This window comes from Argiope bruennichi, chromosome 1, assembly GCF_947563725.1.
Source record: "Argiope bruennichi chromosome 1, qqArgBrue1.1, whole genome shotgun sequence".
Taxonomy (NCBI): domain Eukaryota; kingdom Metazoa; phylum Arthropoda; class Arachnida; order Araneae; family Araneidae; genus Argiope; species Argiope bruennichi.
This window is the reverse complement of record NC_079151.1, coordinates 148,257,404-148,269,789: the sequence shown is the minus strand read 5'-3', so window position 1 is coordinate 148,269,789 and position 12,386 is coordinate 148,257,404. Positions and strand designations below refer to the sequence as shown.

At 30.7% G+C, this 12,386-nt stretch overlaps 1 protein-coding gene across 3 annotated transcripts in view; it reads left to right on the top strand.

The window, feature by feature from the left end:
- LOC129980076 (multidrug resistance-associated protein 1-like) overlaps window positions 1-12,386 on the top strand; it is a 111,627-nt gene that overhangs the window by 35,417 nt on the left and 63,824 nt on the right. The window contains exon 1 of one of the 3 annotated variants that reach the window (XM_056090769.1): window positions 11,000-11,135. The exons of the other annotated variants lie outside the window; for them this stretch is intronic. The gene's annotated coding sequence lies outside the window, so the exon portion shown is untranslated. Of the gene's footprint in view, window positions 1-10,999; window positions 11,136-12,386 lie in introns of those variants that run through there. 3 annotated transcript variants of the gene reach the window in all.

The following is a 12,386-nucleotide window of genomic DNA, read 5'->3' as shown; positions in this document are numbered from 1 at the left end:
ACTGGGTTTTCTATTTCTTCTATTTCGGAAAATATATATAATATTCTTTTTCGAATTCATTCAAGAGAATGTTCTGAAATATTCAAACTGGGTGCGATCGTTTTTTTCTTCGTCTAAAATGGTGTTAAATTTTGTTCCTAAATTTTGGATTTCAGTTTTAATTTTATTGACTAAATTAACCCTTTCTAAGGCCGTGGGAAGTATACTTCGCACCAAATTTATCAATCTCTGTATGAAATTATGTAGGTTGGCATAAGTTCTGACAAATTTTTTTAGTAAGTCAGAAACTTAGATGCTTCAGTTCTTTATCTCACACAAAATGATGTGTCTTGATTTGTTACTTAAATTTAATTTGATTAATTAATAATTATCTAATAAGCTAAATGAATCTCTTTCCTTATTCTAATTTCAAGCCTAAAAATATTTTAACATAATGACTAGAAAAAAATGGCCCTTTAAAGGGTTAAATCAGTCAAGAACAATTATTTTTGATTGAAATATTTTGCTGATAGTGTTAATTTGGGGCAATATTGGAAATCATACTACTAAACATAAAATAAATGGCATTTCTTGTATTGAATCCAATAGACTGTTAGCATCAGATACCGCTGTATTTGTATCAAATTCTTCTATGGCATTGCAAGTTGGTTCAAACTGTGAATACATTACTTTTACTTTAATCGAATCTATTTTGGCTTCCCGAACGAGTGTCCATAATAGTTTAAAACTGACTTTTAAATGGTTTTGTAGAATTTCCCATCTTTTTGCAGAAGCAGAAAATAAGCAATATAAACATTGCAGCATTCAAAATTCTCTTTCTTTTTATTCTATTTGATCTATTAGCACATAATCGTATTCATTTAATATTTCGATTAAATTTTAAAAATTTCCATTTTAGGCGTTTCTACTATTTTATGGCTTTCTCAAAGTGGAAGATTATTACATGCTAAAAAAAAAAATCACATCTATAATTCTTTGAAATAATAATTTAAGTCATTCTGTTTTCTTATTTATAGTAGCCTGATTTGTTGTTGATAGTTGATCTGTAGTCGAACATATATTTAGTCGCTTTAGTAATTCTTTCCAAGCTTATAAACAAAGTAACAATTAAAACGCTTATGATCTTGAATTACAATTGACAGCTTTCTCCAATCATTATAGTCGCCTATAAATCGTGTAGGTTATTCATTTCCTCTTTTTTTTTTTTTTTTTTTTTTTTTTTTTGGAAAACAGTATAAAACACAAATAAAATACTGAGAGTTTTTGAATAAATTAAGCAGCTACGAAGCTGAATTTCACCATTTGACGCCTTTTTAAGCAGTACGTACATCTTTTTAAGCAGTCTTCAGCATTCTTAGAAAAAACACCTTTATATTGTACAGATCCAATTTTAATACAAAGCATTCTAAACTTATCATTTATAGTATTTGGCCATAAACCTGGATCACTTATACTCACTTGATCATATTTGTTATTGTCATTTTTGTCAGATTCGATCCTATTTGTACAAATATATGGTTCTACAACGAATTTCACGGTTTCTACATTTCCATTGCAAGATTGTGTAGTTTGTGCGGAACTTTCTTCTCCAGTTGAAACAATTTCATTGCCAGAATTACTTCGTAGACAAGAAAACAGATCTACCTGTGACTGATTGAAAGAGAGCTTGTTTTGAAACCCAGAGGGACATTTCTTTAGAATGGACATGATTAGATCTAACAATATTAAACATTTTATAGTATGGATTTTCAAAATACTATATACAATCTAACTTTGTCGGGGAGGTAAAGGATCGTAAATCTACTTTCCTTATATTTATAATATGTTGCAAATTTGCACTAGACTATAATATATCTGTAAATTTCATACACTTCCAAATTCGTTGATTTTTTTTCCAGTAAAATTTCTTCCACCCTATTTTGCATCCCGCTATTATTTTTCTGAATATTATTTTAGTTCTTGATCTTCCCATAGTATCCGCCGCACCTCCCAGATGGCCAGCACTTCTTAAAGAGTAAGGTCATTAAAGAATTTCGACATAATGATGCGATAACTGATGATGTTTGATGGCTTGTACTTCGTTAAATCCGAAAGTAGCATTTTTGGAAATATTTTTGTATTTCATACTCGCTTTTCGCCGATTAAAAAATATTTTCCGCCCATTCTTACAGGGTTGTATGGTTGTGTTTCTGTTTTTATGAGTATAAAACGCAGCAACTGCAAGGAATTTGGCACGCAGTTCTTACTTCATACTCTCAAAGTCTACTATATTTTGGATATCATAAAAATGCTTAGCTAATATTTTTATTTTTTTTTTCAATTTTTATATTATTTCAAAAAAATTCCCGTTGTTAAAGATAATCTTTGGCTTATTCATTTCCATTTCCAATAAATTGAACCATAATAATGCGTTAATCGTCGTTTAATATTAATACATTAATTGTCAACGCGTTAATTATTCTTTGATAGTTAATAATGCGTTAATTATTGTTTGATAGTTTGTAGGTATTATTTGATAATATATCTTTTAGTGGTTTCAGTTTTGCATTCAAGTAATTGAAAGTACAAAATTTTAAAAATAATGAAGATGATTATATCTTAAACCACATTTATGATATCAAAAATTTGTAAAGAGAAGTATTGAAATTGTTTTTTGGATTGTGATATTAAACACTCCACTCTTAGAAAATAGGTTCATTTCTTTTATTTGGCCACTTGAATGTGCTACAGTTAATAGATGGGGTTGCATGATGGCGTAATCAAATTCAATTGAAGTGTTTCCAATGTAGTGCCTTTCGTTGTATTTTTATAGTTCTAAAATGAGCGTTTCTTAGATTTTCCGGTTGTTCATTTAGTTTACATTGTGTGATTTTACTCTGTATCTTAAAGTGATATTATAATATATCGTTTAAAAATATTATTACTTTCTTTATACTTCATAGATAAAGTATAGAGAAAGTATAAGAAGAGTAAAAAAAAACAAAACTAAATCGAGATTTTGACTTTTAGATCTTCCTGAGTTCGAAAAACACATTGAAAGAAATATCTGCCATAACTCTAAAACACTTTGAGCTAGACGGATGAAATGGGTCTTTATACCAAATTTATAGATTTCTGTCAAATTTTGAGCGAAATCTGTCTGTCCGGCTGTTCGAATATACGTTAATACGCTAACTAAAAAAGATAGCTAGATGGATAAAATTCAGCACATATTTAGATATCTGTGAGTGTAGAACCCGTGTGCCAAATCCAACAATGGTCTGTTCAACCTGAACTTTCGGGAACATGTGAACGCGATAACTCAAAAACGCAAAAACTTAGATATATAAAATTTGATTTGTGATTTTTGTCACTAAAAGAAGAGTTTAGTGTCAATTTTTTTATTTCAGTGGGTTGGGAAAAAAGCATCTAAAACACAGATTCGATTCTTGGATAATATGCCAGGAATTATTCGCCAAGGATCACACGATAGATTCAGTAAAAATGTTAAGTTCATGGCAACGATTGTATGCCAGTTGTATTCAAGAATAAGAAAAAGTTTTGGGGAGATGATTCCCACAAGGTTTTTATTTTTGCTAGTAAAATTGCAATTTTATTGTTATTCTTTGTTCATTATTAAAAAAAAAAAGTTGGGGAGGCACACACATAGATAGGAGTGTAAGAAAATATCGGTGGGGGAATATTTCCGATTTTAAGTTATTAAAAACATGAAACCTGAATTTCAGATTCTCGGTTTATTCGGATTTCTGCTCGAAACATCTATTTTACAAACATTATGCTTTCATTGCCCGTCAGAATTTCCAACTAGGAGTAGGTTGCTGTCTAGAGCCGCAAATAGGTCGATTAAAAGAATATGAGTCTAGTTTCTAAATAAATAAATCTGTACAAAATAAAAATTCTGTGAATTATGAAATATAAAGGTAATATTAACATTTTGTCGAGTATAATCGGTTAAGTTCGTGCTTGTTTCACTTTGTTTTGTTTTTGCAATTTATGTAACAGTTAACTTAAATAATATTGTACGCATGCCGCGTAACCACGAAGCAACAAATAATAACATTTTCATTTTCACAAAATGAATAAAATAAAAAGAGTAACCTTAAAGGAATTAAAAATATTCTAAAATGTGGAAATGGATCAGTTTAGCGAAAGAAAGGCACCCTAATGCTTAGATTTGCAAAACGTCCACGTCCGCCACTTGCTTGCTTCGTAATTTGCATAAAATGGCCGAATGGCCCGTCTTTGTGCAGCTGCTTCGATGATGAGGAATGATATACTGCTTTTATCTTCCACATAAAATGTCACGTGAAGTGCTATCAACAGTTAATGTGACATTTTATTATTAAGTGCCCTCTTTCAGTTTGCATTTGAAAATAAAGATTACACAATTTGATTTACTCTTTAAGTTTCTTGGGTTGATGCAATAAAACACGAAGTCATCTTTTGCTGATGAAAATGACTGAATACAAGATGTCCATTAAAATTTTTCAGAGTAGAGCAGTTTTGAGTATTTCAATTAAACTTCTATGTAAATATTTTCATTTTCTATACTAACTTCATTCAAATCTTTGATTTTATAAGCATTGAAAGAACAATATTGATAGCGTTTCTAAAGAGGAAGAAAACTGGTAACAGATGTTTGAAATTCTTTGGGTCATACTCATGTGGCGTTCCCATTTATTTTCTGAATGCATTCCGCATCTTTCTTCGTGGTATCAAATGACGAAGTGTAGTAAAATGACATGCGCTATTATATCTGGCATATGACTCGCTGTCGTCACTCGCCTGTTACAAGGTGTGTTGCTTAAGTTTCCTTGAATGTGGATTCTCTAATCAATCGCGAATTCAGGAACATAACATTTTTTAAGCTGAATCTGCATAATTACTTCTTGAACACAATGGAATCAAATCATGGTGCGTGACAGTTGTGTTCAAAACGTCGCCGCACACGTTTTCTGGTTATTAAATAAACGCTTTCTTTCTTAATGCCATACCTTTTTCTTCCAGCAATGGATACCAGAATGAAACTGTCACGTGCAAAATAATCAGTTCCATTTAGGATGAGAAGTTGAATTTTATCACATTCTGTTTATCTTGACAAGAATGTGATAAAATGGTTAACTTGAATGTCACTCATTATGCAAGATAAGATTGTTTCTACAGCTGGCCTGACCCTAAAGTAAACAGGGAATCGGTACTAGAATCATCAAAACACCAACATTGTATATTCATTCCATCATCCGATCAAATATTGAAATCCTTGCGTTATTTGTCCTTGAAGTATTGAAATTCTACGATTAATCGATTTATAAATCTTTCCCAAAATCCATAGACTCTGTTACATTGTCACTTTTTTTTTAAATCCAAACCCTAACATTTATGAATAATGGCAATTTAGTTTTAACTTTTGGTACTTTTGTCATTTCTGTATTATAAGCTGGAAAAATCTCTGAATTGTACCTGGTTTAGCCGATATCTTGATTTATTGTGTAAAAATTCTACTCTAATTGAGTTTTTAAATTATAAAGGTCGCTAGCAGTAATTTTGTCTTTGTTAATCACTTTGGCCTTGATTTACCTTTCAAGCGCCATTCACTTGATTGTTGAACTTTTCCTCGAACCAAAGTATTGTGCTAAATTTTAGTACTGGTGAAATGAATTTTAAAAAAGAATCGCCTAGATAAAACATTTCTTGAACTTTTAGTTGTTTTAGAAATAATTCGAAAAACGCCGCAAACCTAAAATTTTTTTTTTTTTTTTTTTTTTTTTTTTGAAAAAAAAGTATGAAATCGTATAAGAACTTGTTTGGAAAGGATTGCAATAATTAAACGGCGAACATTCTACACCTGCCGTCCAAGCTAATCGACTTGTCGATAATTGGTCGAAGTGAATGGTTTACCAGAACATAGTTGTCCTATAGTGGATTCTGCACTTATTTTAATCATTTTCAATGATGCTTTTGTTTTTTGTTGTCAATAAATGAAAATTGTTCTTTGCTCCGTTACGTTCATCATTTCACAAAATCGACCAGATTAAAATTCTTATATCATTGAGCGCGAACTTATCTTCGGACACTAATATAAAATCAAATTTTGCATATTGCCGCTCTTTATGTCATTCTTAAGGATATTTGAAGAAATTTTGCAATAAAGAATTCTCTCTCCTTTTTGATCACAATAACACATTTGAGGCTAAACCCCTGTGTATCCGGGATGAAATATTATGCAAGTGTTTGTAGGTCTACTTTTTTTTTTTTTCTTCCTCGGTCTCATTTGTACTGATGTTCAAAATATGGATTGCAATCAGACAGGTTTGTGATTTTATTCCTTGGTGCTCCTTAAGTGTCGAAAGTCTGTTTCTTTTATTCCAACAGATGACGATTCAGAACAGATTCATCGATGACGAACCGTATTTTTCAACGAAGCATTCTGATCTCTGCAGATATAAATCTCTTCCCTGCATGATTTCCTTCGAAGTTCAATTATTTTCTTTCGCAGTTTAATTGGACGGTATATTTGAAATGTAAAAAGGACGTATGAACGCGTCCGCCCTCCTTAAGCAGTGAATTTCATCTTCGCTCATTCCCGATCGAAGATAAAAGTCAAATTGAATCGCACTCTTTACAGATTGGTTTCTTCGTTTTTAAGCTAATTTCTTTTTACAGTTACCACCTTGGCTTTTGGAACATTAAAGTTATGTGGAGTAAATTATTAAGATGTTTTTAAATAATTGCAAAATCTGTATTTGATGAAGAAAAAAATTGAATGATAAATATTGGTGATTGCATAACATTCTATAGTATTCACGAACGGAAAATTATATCTTACAAGTAATGTCCATTTTCGCTTATGCGTAATAATTCTGTAAAATATCTCCGAGAATAGCAGAATCCATTTTATTATATCGTACTCAACTCTTTCCTCATTTTTCTTATGTAGATTATCAACTGATCTTGTCTTCGTACCGGAAGATCTTCAGCAAGCATTAACCGAAAGTAATGTTGTTTTAAAGGCGGATGCAGTTAGATTTCGGTGGTAAGGAAATTCAAAGCGAAAAAGCTGCAAGGGATTCACCATTCCTCAAATAATTAAAATAGGTTGTTTTAACATCTACGGGGTGTGAAATGCTAATGCCACGAATAGTGAAATAGAATTTCTCTACTCTCTTCCTAATGTCGAGTATAAGGTATTTCAAAACATCATCATACATTATCTATCTCGTCGTGTATAAATATTACATATTTTGTGAGTAATAATTCTTTAATTACCGTAATTTAATAAAAATTTAAAAAATTTCCCTGACTATGTTTTCACATTAAATCGTGTTTAGGCATTTAATATTTATATTGGTTATGGTGCAATTTGAAAAAACATGATTGCATAAAATGGGATACCTAAATAATACCTAGATAGTCTTCTATTTTAAAATTTTTAGAAGTAGACTAAAGCTTGGATTTCAGTTCAAGGAAGTTCAGGTTTAGCATTTTTTTTTCTTTCATATTTTTTATCCGTCAGAGTTCAACAATTTTATCTATTTACTAAATGAAATCTTGATTTACAGTGATATATTTTTATAAAATGGCTGCCTCTTTGTACTTCTTATTTCCTTGGTTGAAATATTCTTATCTGCAGAATGATTAAAAGCAAAATTTTTTAAGAAGCAGAATACTTTTGAAAAGATTTACTACCGAGTTATCTTTGTGTATTGCTGACAGTGCGTTTTCTAACTTGTGCACAAAAAATTGAATGTGCTTATTTGAATTTGCAATTTCCTTGTTTCTCAATTGATACTATTCCATTCCAAGGTTATTAGCCGAAAGAAGCTTGCATGCAGAAAGCTTACTTCATTTAAACGAATGACATCAAACTACTTTTATTTCAAAAATTTGAAGAACGTTCGACTTTCACGTTTTATTACTTTTATGGAATAATATTTTAGTCTTTTGATGACAATTTTATCGTTTTAAAAATTTCAAAATGCTACAATTAATTTATCTTGATGTGAGTTACTTTCATATGTTTTATATTTGATTTTCATTTTATAAACTCTTATTTATCAAAACTCTTTTGGTATATTTTTCGGTGATAATTTCGGAAAACCTGATTAAGGCTAAAGTTTTTTGTTCCGTCCACTATTAAACTTTTCCCCTAAAAAGAAAAAGCAAACGAACAATGGTACAGCCTAAAATTTAAAAAAGAATTGTATTCGAAGACATCCTTCCCGATTTTTAAGGTTACTTTATTTTAAATAAAAAAAATGAGCCATTCGTTGATGGGTTATCTAGCACAAAGGGAGAAATGGTGGAAGCGGTTGAAATTTTTTTTCTTTTAACTTTTCATTTATGATAGAAAAATAAATGAAGCGAAATAATGTCTCAATAAGAACAACAATTTTTGTATTTGAAGTGTTTCGATCGCTGCAATTCTTAGAAGTCTGGGACTAAGAAATAATTTGCAATTACTAACTTGGTTGCATTAGACTTGGTTACTTGTTGATTAACAGATAATCAGTTTTGAAACTTGTCAGAAACAGATTAACAGATAGATAATTTTGAAAAAAAAAATTGAATCGTTTAAAGAATACTTCCTTTCCTTACTTTGAAATCATTGACATAAACGCTGACAAAAATTTAATAAATTCAAATAAACCAATTAAATAAAAATAAAGGAGAAATATTTATTGATAACATTTAAGTAAAAGTTGCCAGATTTAGGTAATTTCAGAAGCTTAGTTTTTTTAGATGTATTCGACTATAACTGTTTATTTATTTAAATGTGGCAATTCTAACCATGTTATTATTTACTTTGCAATAAATGCTGAAATTTACTTCATCAGTAAAGTCATTATTTAGGGTCGCTTTAGTATGCAATATTTCATTGTTGTGAATTCAAGGAATTTGGAGATATTAATTTAAATAAGGAATCTGCCTTTCCTCTCAAATTTGCCGAGAGGAATATGTTTTATTGCTCAGGGTAATCTTTCGTTTTTTTTCCCCTTTATCCTGCTGGCAACTTCGAATTTTTAAATCGTATGTTTTGTCTTTTGCTATCTGTAACATTCTGCATATTGTAAATGTGTAGGGTTTTTTGGAGGGGAGGGGGAGTGTTAAGTACTTGAATGATTGCTTATACAGTGTTGTTTAAAAGGAAGGAGCAGATTTTTTGAAAAATTATTTCTGATGAAAGACAGCACATGGAGTTGCATGCAATAGATCATTGGATGGAAGAAAATTCAAGTTTTTGTTTTATGCATTTAACACGAGTTCCGTTAATTATTCAGCAGACGTCGCATCGGACGCCTGCATCTTATCATACTTGAAGTAATTGGTTTTTTGAGCCAGCTCTTCAATACAGAATCACTTCGTCATAAATATATGAACTCGCTGTTCGCGACAAATCTTGAAGAATGGTAGGATCTTGGACAGATTTCGATGAGCAGCACGCCTACACCATACCGTTGGCTGCGAATCTCCATGTCTGTTTGCTTTTGGACTTCCTATGGTTACGACGAAAGCTGTTCGGATACACTCAAGCATCTATCTCCCTTTTCATATGCAGCATTGTAGTTTTATTTTGCAAACTGCAACACATGAAGCGCGCTCTTCTGAGCCATTGCCATTTTTCGTGTACAAACATCAGCGTTGCTTTTACTGAGTTTATAAGAATGCAGAAAACAACACTCGGAAGTATCCTCAACCAACTGATGCATCGTGTGTGTCTTTATCTGTTGCCATATATCAGAAATAAATATTTTCAATCTATTCTTTCTTTTTGAATAACCCTATTTTGTTCATAGCAGTGCCATTCTTATAGTGTTGATTTGTTATTCTTTGGCTATTCCCCATTATGATTTAATATTATTTTTAATTTTAAAGAGCATTTTAAATCCAGATGTTGGTTTTAGTGTTTAAGATTCAGAGATATACCCTTTTCAATGATGGTGTTGGTTCTGGTAAGCTATAGCTATTGTATCTGGTGATGCATTAGATATTCATTTTGCTATGCGTATGAAATATTAATAATTTTATTTGAAACCAGTTTTGGATTTATTTATTTCCTGTACTCTATGCAACGTTGGGCACACTTTATTTGTATGCGCCTGTTTTTTCTTTTGTGCCAAAAAAAAAAAAAAATCTTTTGCAGATGAAGATATTTTTACCTTCTCCTGAAGGTGGAATTTGATACTTATTTTAAGAATTTTGAGCTGACGACGAACTCGTTGCCTCCCGCCATTCACGTTCTTCACTTTAGAAGTGAGGAGGTCGCCAGAATTGTAAACAAACAAACAAACAAACAAAAAAAAAAATCCGATGTAAAGAGAAAGTTGAAGTTAAGAAATTTTCGTAAAGTGTCCCTTTTTTAGGAGTTTTGTACCGTAATGCAAGATACCCAGTAAGGGCTTAGAAAAAGAGTACTTTACTTTGACAGATTTAAGTTCAAAATTTGCTAAATTTCTACGATTTGGGTGGAAGATCCACGCGTCAAATTTGACCCATTCAGGTTATTGCAGATTTGACTTCATGCGTTCTCATGTTGATAAAAAAATAATAAAAATTCTTCTTTATTTTTTTTTATTGTGAAAGCTCTAAAATGTTCAAAAATCTCGAAGAGTTTTTAAATGATTTCGACATTTTTTTCTTAAGGGCAAAAATGAAAATTTTGCTAGTTACTATGTATACAAAAAAAAAAAAAAAAAAAAAACTTCTTTTCTGTTAGTCCTTCTATACATGAAACAATCCGAGACTGATCAAATTATTTCTCAATGATGAATTGAAATTTCTAAGCGCCAGAAAATTTTGTTAAATATTTTTTGTGAATGATTCTTGCTCTACTTGACGTTAATCTATCTACAAAGAAGCAAATCCATTCCAAAATTATTTTCGTATTTTAGTTGCTGAAGTGCGTTTTATCTGACCTTGCTTTCGCAATTTATGGTTTAAGCCGGAGGTACTCTTTGGAAAGAAATATGACGACTAGATTAAGACCAGGGTTAGAGTAGCTTCTCAGATAATAGGGAAAGAGTTGAATGGTGTAGGTTGTTGCTGAAAAACAACGGGTCTTGTGATGCTGGAGTGTTTCTCTTCAACTCTGTGTGTGGTCCCACCTCTTAGGAAGGTATTCTGACTCTTATAACAATGTAAGTACCGCTTTATTTTTTGTATGGATCACGATGAAAACACTTCTTTTATTTTTTTGTGTCTACATTTTGAACACAAAGAGAAAATTTTGCTTGCTTTGCTGAAGTGTTTTTTTTCTTAATTTGCCTTCGATTAGCTTTCGAAATTTTGAAATGGTCATTATAAAATGTATTGAATTATTATTTTCCAAAATTGTTATGAGAAAAAAAAAATCTCAAATGTATATTTTTGTTCTATTACTTTCGCTAACTTTTTGCATCGCTTGATTTTCTCCTATTTGAATTATACATAAAGTCAATAATAATAATAATAAAAAGTTGTTTTGACATTTTAGTGAATTACTATATTTTAAACCTTCTTGTATGAGAGAAAATATTATATTTATAAATTCTCCTGCATTATTTTTGGATTTATTAACACATTCTTTTTGTTATTATGATTCGTTTGGACTGCTAGTGTATTTATTACTCAAGCGCGCGCGCACACACACGCACACATACATATACATATATAGGAAAAACGAATGAAGATCAAATAGCATTTTGAGTTTAGTATCATAAGCGCACAACTCCATTTTCATGGACTTGCAGGGTGGAAGGGAGTGAGTCATTAGAATGAGGAAAGAGGGAAGCATCATCACACAGATAGCACTAAGGTATGGTAGAAAAATAGTTCGTTTGCTTCATCTCAACTATTTTTCGCAGTATTTTCTATGTTAGGAAATTTTTATGTGAATCATTAGGTTCGTTTAGAACATTAATGCATAAATATTATGAAAACAATTTTTGTTTGAAGTCCTATTCGTAAAATTCAAAGATGAAAGGAACTATAAGATTATTTTCATTTTTACTGGCTTATTTATTTTCTTCTCTATATAAAAAAAATTAACTAACAAAAGACTACTTAAAAATTTGTTTATATGTAAGTTTAAAAATATTTCTGAATTGCTGTAAAATATCCAAAAAGGAAGACATTACCTGCTCGATGTAAAAAAAATTTATAATAATAATAATAATAGTACAAATAAATTAATATAAAAAATTTAAATAAAATAAAAATAAATACATAATCGATTACTCGAAAATAAATCATATAAAAATACTACAAATTTCAAAATGATGACACTGACTTTAGAAGAATATGCGAATCTGATTATACTAATTGAAACCCGTTAAGGAATTTGGGAATACACATTGAATTGTTGGGTAAAAAGCATAAGGTAAACGAGACCCGTTTAGGCACGAAAGAGT